Below are 21,187 nucleotides of genomic sequence, written 5' to 3'. Positions count from 1 at the left end.
CGCACAGGCTTAGTTGCTCCTTGGCATGTGGTATCTTCCTGGACCAGGGCTCGAACCCGTGTCCCCTGCATTGGCAGGTGGATTCTTAACCACTGCGCCACCAGGGAAGTCCTCATTTTATATTCTTTAAGACCTTGATTGAGTCTGAAGGACACCCAAATCTCAGCTAAACTTAAAAATCTTTGCTACTGACTGTCAACTATCTGGGTATTCAAAAATATCTGGAAAAAAAAAATAATGGATTGTTTTTGTAGGTATTTGGTATGGCATAATCATAGTCTTCTTTTTCTGTATTGAGTTAATTCAACTTGTGACTAGTGCTGCTAAGGCCACTGTCTTGGTAGTGTTTAAAAACAAAACACAACACAAACAAAGCAGTACTCCCTGACCTTGGGATGTGCTGCCTGTAAGGTGTTTACTGGCAAGCAACCAGAGAGAGCAGCTGACCTTCACACGGCACTAAGACCCGCCTTGCGCCTTACGTGCACTATGCCCTGTAATCCTCAAACAATGCAATGAGGTAGGTACTGTTCTTATTCCTTAGAGGTTAAGTAGCTTGCCCAGGGTCACACTACCAAGGAAAATGGTAGAGCCAAGTTTCTAAATCAGATGGCCTGGCCTGGAGATTAAGCTCTTAAACCATTAGAGCTCCTCCTGCACCAAAGGAACGCATGTGGGGAAAAGAGAAATCCTAGAAAACAACTCAAGGCATTAAAGGAAGAATAAGGTCGCTGTACACTCAGGTTGGCACCAGAAGGCTTCAGGAACAAGATTTTGAACCAGTCCTCAGAGCAGAGTGGGATTTACCTGGCCGAGCTGAGAACAACAGAGGCATCACGACGAGAATGGCCGTGGCTTGCTCTGCGGGGGCAAAAGCAGCATCAGCCTAATAGGAGGAGGCTAGGTTGGGTAATTTTTAGTAGAATCTTATCTACTTCTGTGCCCTCATTTCTTTCTCCTTCTGGTTTTCCTTAAGAATAACACAAAATGCAAATACCTACTGTAAGACCATACAGCACCCAGGTATGTATAAAACAGAACCACCAGTGTGTACAGTTAAGGTAAACAGTACAATTTTTATTTTTGACTGAGGTCTTTTCCTCTTCCTGGTGTACTGCAACTGGCCTCACCATATTATATCTTTGATAATCTTCCTTACCTGAATTTAAATCAAGCTGCTTAAATTGTGTTAAATAGTTATTCCTTACTTTAACTGAATGAGAGGATTTCCCCCTTTTCCCCACCCTTACTATTGAATTCTGGCAGCCTGTAACAAATATATGGCAAAGTTATTATAGTACAGGAAGTCCAAACTTATTAATGGGCTGTGTTCCAGAATATCGCTGTGAATTAGTTATTTGGAACCTGGGATTTATTTTCCCATGGAAATAGTGGTTAAGTTCCCAGCAGGTCTACAAAGCTTGCTTAACCAGGAATGTAGCAGAAATGAACAGTCACCTTTATGCTGATCTCTGCCTATTATTCCCAGGACTCTATGGATTTCTCTTCTTACTGCAATGTTTTAGCTAACCACCACCTCTGGGACACAGTTTTCTCATTATGAATTATAGAAAAAGTTGACTAACACTTATAATTCTGCCCAAATCCAATCTTTAATACTGCTTTGGGGTGTTTTTACTAACCATTACTTAGAAAACGACTTCAGTTGGAGAGGTGTTTTCCTCAGTGTAAGGTAAGGAGTCAATAAAACGGCCCAAGAATGCTATGGCCAAGGCGATGGCACATCCTCTGCTTGCAGCATGACGAGAAGGCAGTGAAATGGCACCAGGGACATGTCTTGCCCCTGCTGTTGCCAGTGACCATCTGGTTTTTGGAGGATATCTTTTGTCCCTTATGGGGATTAAAAAAAAAAAAAAGACTTTCTTGGTTTCTGGCTTGGCATTAGGTAGTAGTCCCCAGGTCTCAGTGCCCCTGGGTAGGTGTCAGAACTTGGAGATTACCTGATCATGTGTGTTTTGACTATAGCTGCATCTATATTATAGAAATGTCATATTCGAATAACCTAAAGCTATGATGTGGATGTCTCCCAAATACAATGCTTGTCTCAGAAACATTTTCTTCGGGGCACAGTACCCACAATACAACTAAAATCTTTGTTTTAGATAGAAACATTACCAACAAATGTTTCCAAAACAGAAATGCTTAAAGTGAAAAAAATTTACACTTATGGCCATCATAATAGTATGATTTTTGAAAACTTTTAGGCTCTGTACACACACTTCTTTTCACCTCCTTGGAAGTTTTCAAACTACTAGGGACCTCTTGGTACGACTTCAGTTTGCCTTTAGAAATGTTAGAAAAAACATTTCTGTGATTAGGGAAGGTTTATAATCACACCCCTACTCTCCCAAACCCCCCCACTAAATTTGTACAACCATGTCTGCTGTCAGTGTCTTTTTAAACACTTGGTGATTCTGTCAGCAAAACATTCGCCAATAAAGGCATGGCTTTATTGCTTAAAAACATCTAATATAATAAACATGCATAAATCTTTCACTTTAAATCCACACAATCTGTGAATGAGCTCTTTTAAGAATATAGGTTGTATTTTCTTTTCTTTTCTTTTGGCCACACCCCGTGGCTTGTGGGATCTTAGTTCCCGGAGCAGGGATTGAACGTGGGCCCTTGACAGTGAGAGTGCGGAGTCCTAACCAGTGGACCACCAGGGAATTCCCTAGGTGGCATTTTCTTCACCATAGTGTTCACAATAAGGTGGTTAATTTTTACAAAATTAAAATCATTAATACCAAAAGGCAGATCAATTAAAGTTTATAATAGTAAAAATATTAAGGCAAGTATCTCCTATTTCAACTAAAGGCCAAATCAAGCTACTTGTGAAATTAAGGCATAATAACAGAATAAATAAAAGACACTACTGCTCTAAGTATCACATAGGTAACACTCTGGCATTCATGGCTCCAGGTCACTTCATCCACTGACTAGATCTTTTAGAAACTACCATAACTTTACAACATAGGTAAGATTTCTAATTATGCTAGTGCATTACATGTACTGTTCACTTTCAGGACCAGGAAGGAAATCTCTCTTAAACACAGTGCATTTCAATTGACAAATATATATTTGTCTCAAAACAATGGATAGACTTAGGTACTAGACTTCATGAAGGTGAAATAAGCCGCTGGTTGCCACTAGTGAATGAAGGGGCTCCAGCTGCTGGCTACTCAGTTTGTTTTTGGCAAAGAGTAAATGGCAGAAACTTAGCATTTCCAGATATAGCGTATAGAGCTGTGGAAGGCACCTCAAAAACTATAGAGCGAAAGGATTTGGAGTCTTATTGAAAGCCTTAGGGCCAAGAACGTCTACATTCCTTGAAATTGAAGACGATTATCCCAACTGTATTTAAAAGAAGAAAGAAGTGGAAAGGAGGAGGAGGAGGGGAGAAGGGAAAGAAAAATACTTTTTGGAGCCCTTGGGGGAATTAAACCAGAGCACATACATAAAAGTGTCCAGCAAGGTTACCAAGATGTATTAGGGGCTCAATGTTAGCCAAATTTGAGTACAGTATTGGGAATTTTATTGGGCAAAATATGTTTATTTAAGGTTAATTATGTCAGTAGTTTTGTCAGCACCTGTAGTTTCTAGGAATTAGAGATAATAACACCTGAAATGAGTTCAATTATCAACCGAAATAAACACTGACCAATCAAATTCACCAATGTTACAAACATAGCAGGATTTCTTCTTGTTGGGGCTGTTAATTCCCCAAGTCTGGGCTATTTAGCTCAGCTGGTGGATAAACATCATGGATCACAGCCCTGTACAAGTCAAGCTTTATAAAGAGAAAGACATTGAAATGCTAAGATTATGCGCCATATCCCTATCCCAGATGGACATCACGCAAACAAGCTTGTTGGTCACAAGAGGGATTGCATAAAAGGGTCCAGTCAGCTTAAAGCAAACACATCTTAATTTCTCTAAAAATTCAAAGCAGATCTACAGAGTCATGTCATGTCACATATAAGAAACAAGTTGCTCAAAAACACGTTTTTCAAGTCCACTAGATTTCTTCATTAAGGGAACGGATTTCCTTGTTATGACCGAAGTGTTTGATTTCCAAACATTAAAAAAACAACTGTAAATAGAACACAACTTCATAACTGAGGTTTCTGAGATGATAAGAATCAGTTAATTTTACTTTAATTACTTTAGATTTTTCTAGCAAAGAGTAAGGGAAAAAAACTGCAAAAGAAAACCAAGACTATTCAGGTACTGTATTCAAATATAGATGATAAAGATGGGGGTCAGCATGAAAATAATAAATATCTGTTACATGCAATATCTGAACTCATTTTAACATTATGGGAATTTCTAAATTTGGAAGCTCAAAAAATAAACACTTTAAAGTGAGTCATCAGTTATTTCTAAATGCTTTGTAATAAATTTTAAATGAAACAAATTAAATATTCTACTGAGTCCATTGACAGATGAATGGATAAAGAAGATGTAGTATATACATACAATGGAATATTACTCAGCCATAAAAAGGAACTAAATTGGGTCATTTGTAGAGACCTGGATGGACCTAGAGACTGTCATACAGAGTGAAGTAAGTCGAAAGAGGAAAACAAATATCGTATATTAACGCATACATGTGGAATCTAGAAAAATGGTACAGACGAACCTGTTTGCAAGGCAGAAATAGAGACAAAGACATAGAGAACAAACGTATGGACACCAAAGGGGTAAGGGGGGTGGGTGGGTGGGATGAACTGGAAGATTGGGATTGACATATATACACTAATATGTATAAAATAGATAACTAATGAGAACCTGCTGTATAGCACAGGGAACTCTACTCAATGCTCTGTGGTGACCTAAATGGGAAGGAAAGCCAAAAAAGAGGGGATATATGTATACACATAGCTGATTCACTTCACTGTACAGCAGAAACACAACAATGTAAAGTAACTATACCCCAATTAAAAATATTCTACTGATGCAAGGCACTACTATTACAAATTCATTCCCACTATGTCAGCCAACCTGCGTCAGAAAAATAACTCTTCGTACAAGATTCATCATTCCCTGTAGAACATACATAAAGACCTTTTGTTCATTTTCTAGTATTCTTCTTTTTCTTCATAAAAACAGCAAAAATCTCTCTGCAATTTGTTCTTCTCCAGTAAGAGTTCTATGGGAATTGTTGCAAGTGGGTAGCACCCTTCTCTCCCTCACCTCTGTGTTAGCTCTGCACTGTGTGACTTTGTTCCCATCTATCTACTAAGCTTTGCTTATTGGAAAAAAGTAGATTCATGACATCCATTGCAGTATATTAAAAGCACTTCACACAGTTTGGCAGCACATTAGAAATTCTGAACATTTCAACTCTAACAACAATAGACACATTTCTCAATTCTGTGACACAGAAAGTGGACAGCAACATGTGTAACGCACCAAAGATCTAAACCTTAAAGGATCTAAATTAAAATAAAAATTAAATGCCTGTACATACTTCTAAATAAGCAATTGTACTCAGAGAAAATCTAAAGCTGTCTTTAAAATCTGTTTTCAGTGGTACAGTAACATTTCTTCATGGGCAGACCATAACAGCATTAGGATTATTTCTATAAAGGTGGTCAGTTATACTTATGTTGTATTTATGCCCCCAGTGATCTCTGCCTTAATTTGCACTGTGAAAAATAAACAACTGTATCTTACCCTTCTGGACAATCAATACGTTTTATTTACATTGCTTTGAGAAAAGGAGACAAAAGACATCCCTTTACAACTGTCTTCCAGCAATCTCAGTTTGGAGGGGACTATATAACACAAATTTTTATCTATAAGGAAACATATAAATCTCTCTGTATATCAATACAAAAACGTATAAATAAGTAGACAAGTAAAGTGGCTAGGAAGTCTCTTGAAGTCCAAATTTATAAACTGACCACCAGACCCAGAACTTAGATCTGTAACGGAAAAAAAAATTATTAGCCTGAAAAAAAATTCAAACACCACTCTCACGAACATGGAAAAAATTAAACAGAAAACAGAAAACAATAATCACCGGAAAACCTGTGTCTTGTAAAGATTTCTTGCCATCAGAAGATGCAGAAACATTTTTCCCCCTGGTGCAAATGCAAACGTTTCTCAAGCACCCCCAGTTTCTTCCCCGCTTTTTCCCCCAGGCGCCGGTGTAGACGGCCGGTGTGGACTTTTTTCCAGAGATGAGAAGTCGAAATTTGTACTTTATCGGGAGCGGGTGCACTTTTCCCCCCGGCCCCCCTTTCCTCTGCCTCCAAGATGGTAGGAAAGTTGTCGTTTCGGAGGGCAGAGGAGCGGCTCTCTGGTGTTATGTCCTCGCAGTGCCTGTAGTGGTGCTGTAGGAGGCTGCTGCCTCTTCTTGTGCAGCTCCGGCAGCCCTGCCTTCTTGGCTGGAGAGTATATTCAGGGATTTCCCCTTAATAATCACCGACCCTGGGAGCACTTTTTAGTTTCCAAAATAAAAATATGATCCTCACCCCTCTTGCTTGACAGGGAAAGGCTCTCGCCGGAGCCCAGGGGGGAGCAGTAGCAGCGGCGGCCGAGCTTCCTAGTCCATTGCCAGCGCCTCTCACTCTGATCTGTCAGACCAGCCGAGGGAAAAGGGGGGAAGGAGAAAAAAAAAAAACCAGCTGAAAGGTAAGCAGAGGCGGCCCCAGGCCCGGCCCACATCCCCGGGCTCCCGTAGGGCGGCGGGCTGGGCCGCGCAGGCAGGGCGGGCGGCGAGCGCGCTTACGTGAGGCCGGGGATTCGCCGGCCCGCGCCAGGCCCCGGGCAGAGAATGAAAGGGTGAGAGGGGCCGGCGCCGGGGTGGCGGGGGCTGGGGACTCGGGGGCCTGGGGGGCGCCCACGGTTGACGACGGCGGGCCGCCGGGCGGGGGTGCAGCCGGGGCCGGAGCGGGGCGAGCGGCGCGGCCTGCGCGGGCCGGGGTGGGGTGGGGGGGGCGCCGGTTAGGCCTCGGGCCGGCGGGCGCCGAGGCAGCCGCGCCCTGCCCCCGCACCCTGGGCCTCCCCGCGCCCCTTCGGGTCCCCCGGGGCCTCCGGGCGGGACGGCGGCGCTGCTGGGCCGAATCTTGCGCGGGGCCCCGGAAGGCTCCCCCGCGGGGCGGCAGGCCCGGGCGGCCGGGACCGGGGCGTCAGGGCCTAGGAGCGGGGAATGGCCGCCCAGCCGCCCCCTCCCCCGGTCTCTCGCCGACGCCCCCCACCCCCGATTCCGGTAATAGTTGAATTTATTTCTCCCCCTCCTCTGCGCTCCGGGCGGCCAGGCCGGGGCGGGGCGGGCGGCCTGGCGGGCGTGGGGTGGGGTGGAGGGGTGGTGAGGAGTCAGGTGCAGCCGCGGCCCGGAAAGTTTCCTTTTAGGCCCGAATTGGGGGCTGGTCTCCTTTCGGGGAGCCCCGGTCCTAGCGCTCGCGACCCCCGAGGGCGTGGGGGAGAGCACTCGGCTATTTTGAAACTCTTTGCCAGTTCCTGTCCGTGGAAGGTACTCCGCCCCTGCACCCCTCGCCCGCTCCCCGGCGAGCCCTTCCAGGGCTGTAGACTCCAGCCCCTTCCCCGGGAGCCCCCCGGCTGGGGAGAGGGCCCTCTCGGCCCGTTTGCAAAAGTTTTCCAGGGATTTGTCTTAGCTTATTAGTTAGTGACTGGGCTTGTTGCAGTGGGAAGGGAGGAGGTAAATTCAGGTGGTATTTCTACGGGGCAGGCTTTCCTAATCGCTTTTTTAGCCCTCACCCCGGAAACCAGGGGTGTTAGGTTCAGATTGAGCACCCACCCTCCTCCCATCCCGGGCTCCTTTGGGTCTCGAGCCCCCTTTTCTGGACAGCCTTGCTGAGGGAAAGAGGTAGGGAGCGGTGAGGAGCCTGTCAGTGCGAGGGGGCTGGATGTCTCGAGCAGCCCCCAGATGGAGGAGTTTCCTGTCCTATTTGGTCAATGTCCGGGAAAACAAGCGCGGGGACGGGACCCAAGAGGGAGACCCAGGTTCTCAGGACGGACCCTGCTGGGAAGCATTAAGAATGAGGAGGGAGTGGAGGTGGGCAGGGCAGCTCTTGAAACAAAGTCTGCAGTTTAAGGATCAGTCGTTTATTTATTCTGATAACAACTATTTGGATTTCTGTGATACTCTTAGGTTCGACCCTAGAACTAGAAAAATGGGCATTTTAGGGAAACTTGTTATTGCCACAACTCAAAAGGGTCTGTGGAAGAGTCCTCGGGGAACTGAACATAGCTGACACGGTGTGGTTTGGGTATGGGTTGTTTTTTTTTTTTTTTTCTATGTTTAAACGGATCCAATTTTAGCTATATTTTGGTGCCGTGAGTTTTGAAAGTTAAAAAAAAAAAAAATCGAAAACTTAGATTTCCAAATCTAGATTTCCTGGTTTTCGGGGATGGGATGTTTCCTGTGGCTACACTTAACCTCCTGGTGTTCTTTAGTGTGGAAGTCGAAATGTTAATGTGCCCTGCCCCCCACTCCCAGCCCCCGGCGTGGGCATGTTTGGAGAGGTGATTTTTTCCTCTTTCATTCGCTCTTTTCTTCCCAGCTTTTTTTTTAGCAGACCTAGGACAGGAGGTTGTGTGTAGGTATGTGTGTCCTGCCTGGTAGCAGGCTGGAGGTGGCTGGCAGAGGTGTTCCACATTCTGACCGCTCAACCCCCCCCACCCCCCATAGCACTGTTACCCAGGGACAAGGTGGTACTTGCAGAGGGCAAGGGGTAACCCAGGACTTGGTCAGCGCTGACTTCAGTTAGGCGTGGAAGTGAGATTCCTTCTGTGATTCTTACTAAGTGTGTCTTCTTTTCCTTTTGTCTGCCTAAAATAAAACTTCTGTTTCTCCACAATGACAGCCATCCAGCCATTTAGTATTTTACTTAAGAAAGGCTTGATATTTGAGATTGTATGGATTTCTTACAAAAATGCAAATTACATTTAATGGTTGTTTAACTTTATTGATTAATTGAAATTGCTTATTGATTTCGATGTTTTCGTATACTGTGTACCCAAAATTATTACTTCTGTTATAGCTTGTCCTTATTTTTGGAGCATATTGGATGGAAGAAATCAGTCTATGAGTCTCTTAGGACATTTTAAGGTTTAAAAATTCTCTTTGCCTCATAATTTGATATTTTTAAGGTATATTGTTGGCGTCATATTCCCAGACTTTCAAAATCTGTATATGAACAAATCCCAAAAGTTTTGAACTCCCCCGGCCTCCACATCTTTCCTAAACTAATCACCCCATGGGCTACTTTATTTTTAAAGGAATGGTGTGTTTCAAATACATTGTATTTGAAACTAAGAAAAGACTTTCAAGGCAAATATTGAATGAATTTTAAGTTGCTAAGGTAATATACTTTTTCACTATTGAATATTTAGTTTCAAAAACAGATGTTTAATTTTCATTTATAAGTCTGAAGTAATAGTTTTCTTTCCTCCAAGATTGTGTAAGGAAATTTGTATACCCTACCCCAACCATTTTTCTCAGTGAGTAATGTTAGTACTATTTTTAGAGAAATGAAATTATAGTTTAGATGGCTTTAAAAATTTCCAAGTCAGAGCACCCAAAATTAAACATGTCATTTCAAAAAAAATTGCTGATCCATTCATTCTTACCTGAAATGTTTCCCCAGCGTTAGTAGCTCTCACTATCCAGCTTTGGAACAGTAGTTATTGATAATGAGAGGTATTTGTATGTGAATACAGTTAACAGCAATATTCTGAGACGGGTAGCACTCCGTGTCTCCCCACACACACCTGGTAACTTGTAAACAATGGATGAATTGGTGAGACTGGGGTGGAGGCAGCAAATTGTCCCCAAAGGAGATACTCCACTGCATATACAATGGTGTCCCATCCAAGTCCATTTAACTTATGCTAATGTGACTCTGTCCTTTGCAAAACAAACAGCAGTGGAGTCTCCTCCCCACTTCCTTTAGGTATGAGATTGTTCCAGAACCCCAACTGTAATGGCTGGTCCTGGCTTTTTGGGGACACTTGCAGAGTTACTTTTGATCAGCTTAAAATGAAAACCTTAGGTCTTTCTTTTTTCCCCTCCTTGCACTTAAGATGCCAGACTACTTGGTTCTGATTCTCTCCCAGAATGTGACTTGGTTTTAAGACAGCTTTTTGGTTGCATTTTATTTGTAGCATAGTATCCTGCAGTCAGCCGTATTTGGGCTGGGCCTTGGGTTCTGATCCCAGTTCTTCCACTGGGCAGGTTCCTCAGTCTTTATCTATAAAATGGAAATAACTTTTTTTTGATGTAATGATGTAAAGATTAGATGAGATAGCCCATGTGCTTGGCTCTTAATTCCCCTAGCCCACTCTACTTTTCTATTAGCACCGTCTGTACTATTTCTCTTGTTTGTTTGCTTTTTTTCTGACTAAAGGTAATATTTGCTCATATTCATCCCATTCAGGAGATAACCATTGTTAACATTTTGTTGTGTGTGTGTGTTTTTCCCTATTTTGTGGTTGTATGTACGTACCGCATAATTTCAGGATCTTCCATTTAACAATGTTGTATAGTTTTGTATTGCTTAAAAGCTTGGGCTGTGGAGACAAATTGGCTTTGAATCCTACCTATGTAACTTGGATAAATTACTTACTCTCATTAAGTCTCAGTTTATTCATCTGTGAAAGGGGGTGATAATAACACCTTTTTCATAGGGTTGCTGTGATGATTAAATGAGGAATTGCACATAAAGCCTTTAGAGTGGTGCCTGGTGTGTGACCTTTATACAATATTTTCCTTTAAAGATTTTTTAATATTCTCGATGCGAATTTTTCAACGTGAATGAGTGCTTGACTCAGCATATATTAATACTAATAAGTATTTGAGTACAGATACAATATAATAATTACTTTCATGGGGCAAATAAATATTTTTGTGCCAGTAAAAAATCAGCAGTATATTCACAGAAAGTTTCAGTAGCTTGATGTTAGCCTAGTCTCTGTCGTTGAACTCTGTGAGTTGGTAAATGTAAAGGAGTGGTAAGTACACCAGTGGGCAAAGAAGGTGGGTTTACTTCTAGCTCCTTTTAAACTCTTGAAGTTATCTGCCTGCAGCTGTGTGTGTTGCGTGGCTTTGAAGGGCTGAGTAGTCTGTGGCTTGGTAGGCTCACCTTGGGAGGGTAGGATGTTTATCTGAGGTGATGGTAGGATTTGCTGAAGCCAGTGCTGTTTCATTCATTTAACAGATTAGCTTCTTTAGTGGTAGCCCTGGGCCTTGTAATAAAAAGACACATTGTCTGCCCTTGAGGAGTTTTCAGTCTAGTGCAGAAGAAAAATAAAGCTGACATTTACATCTTTGAATGGTGAGGGATAGTTTAGCCTGCAGGAAGGAAACCTACTTATTCTGGCCTAGGGGCAAGCAGTTAGCATTTTCCAGGGGGGGATTTCTGCCCTGAGCGAATGGGAGGAGTTAGAAAGGCATTCCAGGAGGTGGGACCTGCAAGTACTAATAAATGCCTAAGGACAAAGGAGTATTCTGTATTGCAAATTGTAGGAATTGGGGGAGTAGGAATCTATAATGGGAGAGGGAGTGGTCAGCCTGACCAGGTCCTAAGGAGTTTGTACTTAGGCCAAGGGATTTGGATTCATTTTACATTTATGTAGGCCTTTGGCTAAATAAATTATTTGCATTTTAGAAGATTTGAATCGTACAAAAAGTGGAACAAAGGAGGGCAAGTGAGACAGCTGCTGAGAAGAGATTGAAGGTTTGGACTCACGAGGTGGCAGTGGAGATGGAGAGGTCAGTGGAGAGGCTGTTACGGAGGTAAAAGTGGTCTTCATAGGTTGACCGGATGTAGATTTGGGAACCATCCTCGTATAGGTAACAGCTGAAGTTGTAGAATTAGAAAAATTTGGTTTAGTCAGTGGTTCTTAGTCTTTTTTGGGAATCTGATGAACTTTCTGGCCCCTTATCCAGTAAAATGCATTTATGCATATTCACAGTTTTATACATTTGCTTGAAACCTGGGATAGTCTAGTCTTGGGGTAGATGTAGAGCAGACATTAAAATGAAAGCCTGTAAAAATGTTTTGTTTGACATTCACTCTTTGTTTGTGTGTGACTTTATCACTGACACTTTATAGATGAGGAAACAGATTTGTAAAATAACTTGCTCAAGGTCACGCATCTTGTATTTCAACAGTTTAAATGAGCTGCTGACATGGAAAAGATTTTGTGGGAAAATTTGGATTTTTGTCTTCTTTGAAAAATTGGAAGATCTGGAAACCTTGGGTCCACGCTCGCCCGTGTGTTTTAATCGCAACAACTTGTTGGAACTGGTTTGAGTCTGCTGCCTTTAGATAAGCAAAGTTTGCCAAAGTCTGGCCATGGCCCACCCCTGTGGCCCATGTAGGCATTTCATCTTGGATCCCTATAAAACAAGATTAAGAGAATCTTGGGGAACATTGACATTTAAGTGTGGGTTCAAGAGAAGCTTTAACTGAGCGGCCAGAAAGAGAGTTTTCAAGAAAGAGAAAGTGTCAGGTGCCAGCAGAGAGGTCAAGTGAGATAAGGATGGAAAGGTGTACCTGGAATTTAGCAACAAAGAGGCCATTGGTTTCAGATTCTTAGAACAAAAGAACTTTGAGGACTAGAACTACAGCTTGATTTTTCTTTCGTCTTGTCCTGCAGTATAGGGTTTCTGTAACAATTGAGAGTGACTGTGGCATGGATAGAAACTCAGAAAGCATTTGTTGTAAAGGATTGTTAACCGGAGCTAATAAATGCTGTAACCCAATGAAACACTGCTCATTCTGCTAGTATTGTCATCCTAAGAACACCAGAACACCAGGAATATAGATGTTCTGTAGAATGGAGAAGATATTTTTAATATTAGATTTTTAATATGGATTATAGAAAACAGTTCTCAGTGGATTCTGTTACCCTAGCCTCAAGAAGGTGGGAGGGCCTGACTTAACCGAGAATTACGTTGTACCATTCAGAAAACGAGCAGCAGCTGGAGACTGCATTTCAGCCCTGCAGATCTTTGAGTAAAATAATACCAATAAACTACTACTTACTGTTTCTAATAGTACTTAGCATTAAGTGATTAGTATGTGCTAGGTACCATGCACATGAAATACCTAATTTAATTCTCCTAAGTGACTGGATGAGGTACATACTATTGTAATCCTTTCTTTACAACTGAGAAAACTGAAACCTAAATAACTTGCCCAAGGTCAAACACCCAGTAATTAGCAGAGCCAGATTGAAGCACCATCTCTGATACCCACTAAAGCCAGTAAGTGCTCTCAACTGCTGCATGAGCTAGCCTTACCTTTCTAATAAATTAGGTAAAGAACTCGACTAGCCTAAAGGCCATTTTAATTAAAATTCACAATGCAAACTTATTTGTACAGTGCTGTTTGAGCACAGTGTTTGGCACATAATAGACATTCAATAAGCAATTTATTTTTAAATATTCTAGTTTGAACTTTATGTTGAATATTGTTTATATTTTGGGGTGATAGGCAGTTTTTTCTCACGATCTTTCTCTTTGAATCACATCAGTTGATAGATTTTTATCATTTCTGAGTCTAATTTTACTACTTTTCAAATTGATATGTGGGATATTGCTGGTTTTTTAAAAAATCAATAATAATAATAATCTGTTTAGTATCACATTTTTATGCTCCATGAAGTTGAATTAAAATTCATTTCAAAAAAAGCTTAAAGTAGGGGGGACACGCTTTTTAAGACTTTATATGATCTGGGATAAGTAAAACTTCTTTTCGTTTGTATTAAATATATTAGAAAACTAACATTCTGAGAATTTAGGTTCATGTTGGATTAGAAAAAATTGTAAGGTATGTTGTAGGTCCAGACTCTAAAAAGGGGGTAGAATATAAAATTACAGATGGCAATTAGGGGAAAATGCTGTGGCAGTGAAATGAACGTGCTTCTGAAACTCGAGACTCAAAAGAACAGTAATGACATGCAGAGATTCCACATGGAGGTGATACAGTAGCAGTCCCAAAGAGAATAATGTTCAAAGTTTTGCAAATTGGTTTATGGTTGCTCTTGGAAGACCGAAAGGGCTGTAGGTTGCTTTTGTTAAAAGCTTACCTTTCTTACTTTTCTCCCTGCTAATGTCTTATTCCTCCGTATTTGCAAGAAGAAAGAAACTATGGAAAGGAATTTATTTTTCATTAAACTCAGCATGTAATATCAAGGAGGATTTTTTTTTTTTTTACACCTACCCGTATTTCCTTCTCTTGAATTTCAGTATATGGATATGTTTGCTGTGAAAATATTCTTTCTGTGAGTCTATTCTCAGTAATAGTTATTTTTGGTAATAATTAATAAGGGTGTATATTCTACTGCTGCTTTTAAGTGCTTAATTACCTTAATTCTGTTCTTTAAGGGAGCATAGATCTGTTTGTATTCTAATTCTAAAGAAGCTATTTCCACAGCTGAATATAGGATGTACTATAGCTGTGATAAATTTAGTCTGGTTAGGATTTTTTTTTTAGTGATATTCATTGTGTATTAAAAGGTAGAGCTTAGGTATAGTTCTAAATGGATTAGTCATTGGGATTGTATTTAAATATTAGGGTCTATAAAACATTTGACCAAGATCATGTGGACTTTATACATTATATGTTTCCTCTCTTATTTTATCTTACAATGAATGTCAATGAGTGAAGGCCATGTGAACTTCACCTTTGGTGAAGTAGGGGTAAAGAACTTCAGTGGTGGAAGGCTAGATGTAAAAGATGAAAAATATATAGTTATTTTTTCTTCCCCTGAGATCTACCTTAGCGCTTTTGTGATGATTTCTTCTTTAATTTAAAAGGAAAAACCTGTTAATGTAGAGAAGACCAGATGAATAGTTGTTTCCAGTTTATAGACAAAGTGATTTTTTTTTTTTTTTTGGCCGTGCCGTGCAACATGCAGGATCTTAGTTCTCCGGCCAGGGGTCGAACCAGTGCCCCCTGCATTGGGAGTGCAGAGTCTTAACCACTGGACTGCCAGGGAAGTCCCTATAGACAAAGTGGTTTTGATATTAAATAATACCCATTAAGAAGGAAGTTAGATTTCAAAGCAGAGGGCCATTGTCCCCCAACATTCTTTCCTTTTATGGTATATAAAGTGAGTTTGAATACATTAGGGAATTGAAAATATAAGTATAAAGATTAAATTGGGCTTAAAAAATTTTTTTTATTAATTTATTTTTGGCTGCATTGGGTCTTTGTTGCTATGCGCAAGCTTTCTCTAGTTGCGCCGAGCAGCGATACTCTTTGTTGTGCACAGGCTTCTCACTGCGGTGGCTTCCCTTGTTGCCGAGCACAGGCTCTAGGCACTCGGGCTCAGTAGTTGCTCTAGGGCGTGCGGGCTTTAGTAGTTGTGGCGCTCGGGCTCCAGAGCACAGGCTCAGTAGTTGTGGGACACGGGCTTAGTTGCTCCGCGGCATGTGGGATCTTCCTGGACCAGGGATCGAACCTGTGTCCCCTGCTTTGGCAGGCCGATTCTTGATCACTGCGCCACCAGCGAAGTCCCTGAATTGGCCTTTTAAAAGAGGGATTTGAAAATGGAGAACAGGTAGGTGATTGTTCAAAAAGGAGATGGAAGGTTGGCTTTTAGTAGGACTTTAAAACGTTAAAAATCAAAGAAATATTAATAGAAAAAAATAATCACAGGTAGATGTAAAAAAAACTAAGGTTGAAGAGAAGTTGTTTATAAGATGTTGCAATTAAACATCTATTTGTAATGGCATAGAGATCGTTAGCAAGAGCTTTGGCACCTTGTGGCAAATGCTGAAAGAGGGCAGTTGGATAGATTAATGAATTCTTAGAGTTAGGAGGAAGTTGAATAGGTAGATTTTAATTCATTCTTACATTGTTTTAAAAAACATTATTTGCCAAATAGACATTGGGTAGCAAGTTATGTAAATCTATTTGATGAAATGTTTGGTGTTACCTCAGATGCACTGCAATATTCAAAAAATTTAAAGCTTCTAAATTATACTTTCTCTTGGTATATGGCTATGACTATTAGAAATTATTGTGTAGACTGTCTGAAATACCAACTTAGTGATTTTTTTAAAATTACTTGATGATTGGTGGGTGAATCTAGTAACCTGTTTTGGGTAGACAACCTAGAATTGAGGTACTACACAGAAGCTATTTATGTAGGCAGCATGTACTTATTGAGCAGCTATTAACTTCTGGATACTATGCTAAGCTCTGGGATATAATGAACAGAAAACTGTTTATCCCTCTAGGAGCTTATTTCCTAAGAGGGAAGACAACGGAAGAACAGGCAATTAAAGTAGAATGTGATAAGGGTTAAAACAGGGAAATGCACAGAGTACCTCAGAGGAGCATGTAACTAACTCAGCCTTTGGGAATCTGCATGTGGTGACAACTGAGCTGTGTTCTGAGGCTAGGGCTGGCCGGAGGAGGGGGCACAAAGAGGAAGACATCCATTGCTCTGGACAGAGGACCTGTCCTTGGGCTTAGTGAGACCAGAGGCGCCTGGGTGCTCAGAGCTCTGGGTGAAGTCCTCCAGTTATTCACTTCCTTTCTTTTGAGTGCATCTCATTGCATAGATTATAATCTTTTCAGGGAAAAAATTATGTCTTTTACTATTAGTATCCTCTATAGCTTCTCCAAAAATGATGGACTTGCCATCAGTGTTTAATAAATAAATACTTGTCATTAAAGCTAGAATCACATGGATCTGACATAGTGAAAATGAATCAAGTTTAGTAACTTCTTTAATAACATGTTGATTCTTTAAAATAAACAGAAAATAACATAAGGAATATGTTTGTTGTAAAAATTAGATAATTTGTTTTATGATTTTGATTTTATTTTGGTACATTTTACTGTACAGAATTTTAAAAGATACTTCTGGTTAATGATGTCAGAATACTGACATCTCTGTTCTCTAAACCAACTGAAAAGAATAAGGAGAATGAGAAACAGAAGAAAAACTCAACCTTTGATAGCTAAAAAAACCTTATAATCAGAATATATGAATTAGTGCTATTTAAGTGCAGTGGGAATGGAACCAGGGCAAGAGAGGATGCAAGGAGAGGATGATTTCCTCTGTAGAACTCAGGCAAAGTGGGGGGAGCAGCTTCCTCCCAAGTAGGTGACACACCATGAGGACGAAACTAGTGATCCCCCTACTAGGAATGTCAAAGTTGGTATATACATTGTGCTCCCTGAGTGTCAGGAGAGGTGGGGTTGAATAACAAACCGTAGAGTCGTACTATTTTTGCAAGAAGTTGAGAGTAGAGGAGAAACTGGAAGCATGCAGCATATAGCTGCTGATCTGGTCAACTGAAGAGAAATAAAGCCTAAATTATCATCCCCTAATCTATGCCATGTGGGCCACTGTGAGTTGGGGAGACTAATCCAACATTGAGTCAAGCCTTAAGGGAAGAGTGTTGGAGTTGATCATTTTCAGAAAGAACAGAGAAAGTGAAAATTATGAATAAATAGTTCCTTATGCTGGGAGGTGGTGTGCAGAGTTGGGGGTGAGACATGGCTCCTCTGAAACAGGAGTTTAAAGATGAGATACAAAAGCTCAAGAAATAAATAAGATATAAGAGTGAGCTCATGGAACCAGGGTATGAAATAAAAGAGGAAAATATAGTCATTGTAGAAATGAAGGTCACTTTCAAAGCAGCACATATACACTATAGCTGATGATAATGGAGGTGAGCTTGAGAAATTTGAGCAATCCAAAATGGAGAAAGTAAAAATAAAGACTAGAGACGGAGACAGATATGGAAGACAGTAAATCTAGCATACCAATAATTGGTACCCCTGAAGAATACAATAGAATAAATGAAGTAGAAAAAAAAATTCAAGATACTAAGGAAGAGTTTCCCACAATAAAAGACGAATTGAAATTCTAGAATGGTTTCTAGTATTTAAATATAGAGACTTTTTTTTTTTTAATTTTTAAAATTTTTGGCCACACCACGTGGCTTATGGGATCTTAATTCCCCGACCAGGGATTGAACCCTGGCCCTGGCAGTGAGAGTGCTGAGTCCTAACCACTGGATCGCCAGGGAATTCCCATAAAGACTTTTATTGTTAGGTTAAAGTGGGGGGAAAAAAAATCAAACCTCCTATAAAAGAGGCTGGCCTCAGGCTTTTACATTCTAGGAGACATGGAAAAAAATTATACAAAGTCAATAGACAAAAAAAATATATGATCCAAGACTTACGTCCAGGCAAGCTATAGTTTAAGTATAATTTCAGTTGACATATATTTTTAAACAAAAGCCATGGCTTATTTTCCATAAGTCAGTCCTTGGTGGGGAATGTGGAAAAGGGAGGTAACTATTTTATGAACTATTGAATCAAGAGATGAATTGAAAACAAAGTTAAAAGATTAATGATTAGCATCGAATAATTTTAAATGTAGGACAAACGTTCAAATGTCATAAGCTATAGCAATGTAAAAATAATAATCTAAGGAAGAAATACTGAGTTGGAATGGGTAGGTAGTTAACAAAAACGGAAATTTTTCTCATTCATAACATGAGATTAATCACAATAATGCTAAATATACTAATTTTCTTAGTTTGGAGTAAAGAAATGTTATTTAAAGGACGCAGACTATAAATCTTCCAAGAAAATAGACTATATAATGAAATATGTAATAAGATAGAATTGAAAGCTAAAAACAATACAAAAAATGAGGTAATAAAATTAAGATGAAACATTTGTCATGTAAGTAAATACAAAATTATTAATTGGATGAACCCATTTACTAAAAGAAAATGACTCAGATTGGTGCAAAAAAATCAAACCTGTTAAGAGATGCATCTAAAAAAGGGACCAACAAATAATAATTTAGTAAATATTTTAGGCTTTGTGGTACAACTACTAGTTCTACTGTTACAGCGTGAAAGCAGTCATATACAACATGTAAATGAATGAACAGAACAGCCTTCCAATACAACTTTATTTACAAAAACAGGCAATGGGCCAAATTTGTCTTATAAGCCAGTGTTTGCTAACCTGTGATCTAAAACAGTGCCTCAGAAAACCTGAGAGTAAAATGATGGGCAAAGACTTAACCAGCAAGTTCAAATCCAAAATATGGAGTCCAGGTATTAGTGTCAGACAAGGTTGAATTCAAGACAAAAAGCATCAATTGAGTTGCATTTCCTAATGGATAAAGAGTGACAGTCTAGTGGTCATGAATCTCTGTATCAAATAATACAGCTTTAAAATTTGTAAAATAAATACAAGGAGAAACAAATAAGATGATAGTAGGAGATTTTGATTCATCTCTTCCAGCTCTTGGTAGATAGAGAAAGCAAACGAAATAAGTAATATCATAGTGAATGTTAATAGCATGATATATGATACAACTAACAGCATACCCTGGAAACAATGAATACTCTTTCCCAGGAATATCTGTTAGTCCCCAAATAAAAACTCAGTCAAATCCAAAATAGAGATATATGCAGATAATGCTCCTTCTTTTTCTTTTTTCCTTGTGAATTTGTTTTTATTAGGATATAGGGGATGGGTTGAGAAATACTCCGTGGGTTATGCCCCACCAGTGAAGTGTCCATTCTGATCTTCCTGGGATAGCTTTTAGAACTTTTCCTTAGAGCTGCTGTTCTTGCTGCCAGCAGACTCTAAAGGTCCACTGCTGAGTGGCTGCTCCTTGGAAGAGAATTTCCTCTTTTTCTTGGGGGCACTCTCGTTTCTGACTTCAGGGTCACTAACTGGTTCCTCTTTGGGGAACGATTTCTTCCTCTTGGGAAGGCTTCCACTGCTAGCTGTCTCTTCAAGATCACTGCTAACCAGCTTCTCCTTGATTTCTTTTTCTTGGGTTTGGAGAAAGAGATGGGTCTTCCATTCCATTCTCCTGAGGAGCCTACTGGGGCTTTTACTTTTTCTTCATTCGGGGTCTTACACTCCTGGGAGGCAGCCGAGGACAGAACACACTTGCCCAGGGGATGGGTGTGTGCTGCAGTCAGCTCTCTGGGCTCTCAGCAAGGTCTCAACACCTTTGTCCTTCCTCACACTCCTCCTCTACACTGCTGCTGTTTTCTAAAGATGTGAGGGCAGTTGCAGCCAGCTGTTTCTTTTCCTTCTTCAAGTGTTTCTTCTGTTTCTCCAACTTCCTTGTAATCTCAGCAGCTGTTCTCTGCCTGAACCATTGCCTCCTTCATGACATCTATTCTTTTGTGGAATCTCTCCAGTCTCATAAGACAGCCGTTCCTCGACTTACTCGTGAAGCTTCTCCCCAAATACACTTGTGGGCACCTCAGAGAAGCAATCAATTCATGAAGCAGTACTGCGTTTGTTTGCTAGGTATCTGGAGATGCAGCCTTTGTTCTTGGCAGCTGCTAGGCCAATGAAGGTGGAGTGGAAAATAAGTCCATATTTTGGGGTGTTACCCCTTGTCTTCTGAGCTCTGGAAACTTGGTTCCTTTGCTGGGCCCAGAGAACCACTCAGATACCAGTATGCTCCTTATTCTTTTTTTGTGTGTGTGGGATCTTAATTCCCTGACCAGGGATTGGACCTGGGCTCCCGGCAGTGGAAACACGGAGTCCTAACCACTGGACCGCCAGGGAATTCCCAATGCTTCTTATTCTTAACTAGAACTAAAACAAAGGGAAGCATAAAACTCTACCATCTGAAAAAATTAAATAACTCTTGGGTCAAAGGAGAAATAAAAAAATAAAATCCAAATCAAATAGAAAGTATTGATAATCAGAATTCTGTGTATTAGTACCTATGGGATATGATTAAAACAGTACTCAGGAAAATTCATAGATGTAAACAAATTACTAAGCAAGAAAAGAATGAAAATAAAAGAATTCAGCCCAAGAAGTTAACAAAATAATAAAATAAAGGGAAAGTAAGCAGAAAGAATGAACAAATATAAAAGCAGAAATTGATGAATTAGAAAATACATGGAGGTGCTGATAAATCCAAGAGGTTTTTGTTTTGTTTTTTGTTTTTTGGGGGAGGATATTGGTAAAAATATTAAACAGATAAACTCCTGTTGAACCCAATCATGAACAAAAGGAGAAAGCACAAATATCACGTATGTGTATGTACATACACAGAATACGAGAATGAGTCACAGGTATTTAGAAAATTAAATGTAAGAGGTCACATTGCTAAATTGTATGCAGATAAATTTGAAAACCTGATCTGCACAAAACACTAGTAG

General features: G+C 40.4%; 1 protein-coding gene and 1 pseudogene across 6 annotated transcripts in view; one reads left to right on the top strand and one right to left on the bottom strand.

The window, feature by feature from the left end:
• Positions 1 to 4,402: 4,402 nt before the first annotated feature.
• Positions 4,403 to 20,176, bottom strand: LOC132368809 (serine/arginine repetitive matrix protein 1-like; annotated as a pseudogene).
• Positions 6,274 to 21,187, top strand: part of INO80D (INO80 complex subunit D) — a 55,231-nt gene continuing 40,317 nt past the window's right edge. For 2 of the 6 annotated variants that reach the window (XM_059928529.1, XM_059928525.1), the window contains exon 1: positions 6,274 to 6,663. The gene's annotated coding sequence lies outside the window, so the exon portion shown is untranslated. Of the gene's footprint in view, positions 6,664 to 6,724; positions 6,814 to 7,376; positions 7,505 to 21,187 lie in introns of those variants that run through there. The other 4 variants (XM_059928530.1, XM_059928528.1, XM_059928527.1 and 1 more) reach the window with 4 other exon arrangements.

The sequence above is a fragment of the Balaenoptera ricei genome, chromosome 7 (genome assembly GCF_028023285.1).
Source record: "Balaenoptera ricei isolate mBalRic1 chromosome 7, mBalRic1.hap2, whole genome shotgun sequence".
NCBI lineage: Eukaryota > Metazoa > Chordata > Mammalia > Artiodactyla > Balaenopteridae > Balaenoptera > Balaenoptera ricei.
Note: the sequence above shows the minus strand (reverse complement) of the source record. Positions and strands in the feature narration are given on the sequence as shown.